Raw genomic sequence first — 676 nt, 5'->3', positions numbered from 1 at the left:
TTCTCTGGGAATTCTGATTAAGCACAGGCCAGGCAAAGGAAGGAATGGAATACATAAAGCTTAGGAATGTGGAGCTTTATTCTGACATAGGCATTCCAGAGGAAAACATACAGATAGATGGGAACTAGAGGAGAACTGGGCCGCAAACGTGGAAAAAGAGTTGGGATTTGGGCTGTAATCAAAGGTGACAACTCATGAATATTTGCCAAGATAGGACAACCTAACAAGACAGGATATTCTGCATGTCCCCAAGCCTCCTGGAGAACAGGAGTAACATGGCCTATGTGGAAGGAATTAGACATTAGCCTGAATTTTGTATAAATCTAGAAGAACTAGACTAGGTGAGTAGGGAGACAACAGGGTATGCTTCCTTCCAGAACCATTTGGCACGTAGTAAACAGGATTTTTTCTTGATGTATGAAATGAACGAGGATGTGGGGGAGGGTGTAGGTCATTTTATGAGGTGGGGAAGAATGAGCCTGGGATACATACAAGAATGAGAGTGTTTTTAAATGCATAAACACACAAATAAATAAATGGAACAATCTGTGGAGACTAAGTTTTTTTTTCTCTGTGGGCCATCTGGTTCATATCAATTAGCACACTCTTATTTTATTTGATCTTTAACTAGGCATTCTCTCAAACAGCTCCTAATGTAACCTTAATGTGAAACTGT

This window comes from Symphalangus syndactylus, chromosome 4, assembly GCF_028878055.3.
Source record: "Symphalangus syndactylus isolate Jambi chromosome 4, NHGRI_mSymSyn1-v2.1_pri, whole genome shotgun sequence".
Classification (NCBI taxonomy): domain Eukaryota; kingdom Metazoa; phylum Chordata; class Mammalia; order Primates; family Hylobatidae; genus Symphalangus; species Symphalangus syndactylus.
The sequence above is the reverse complement of the archived record's forward strand: the minus strand, read 5'-3'. Positions refer to the sequence as shown.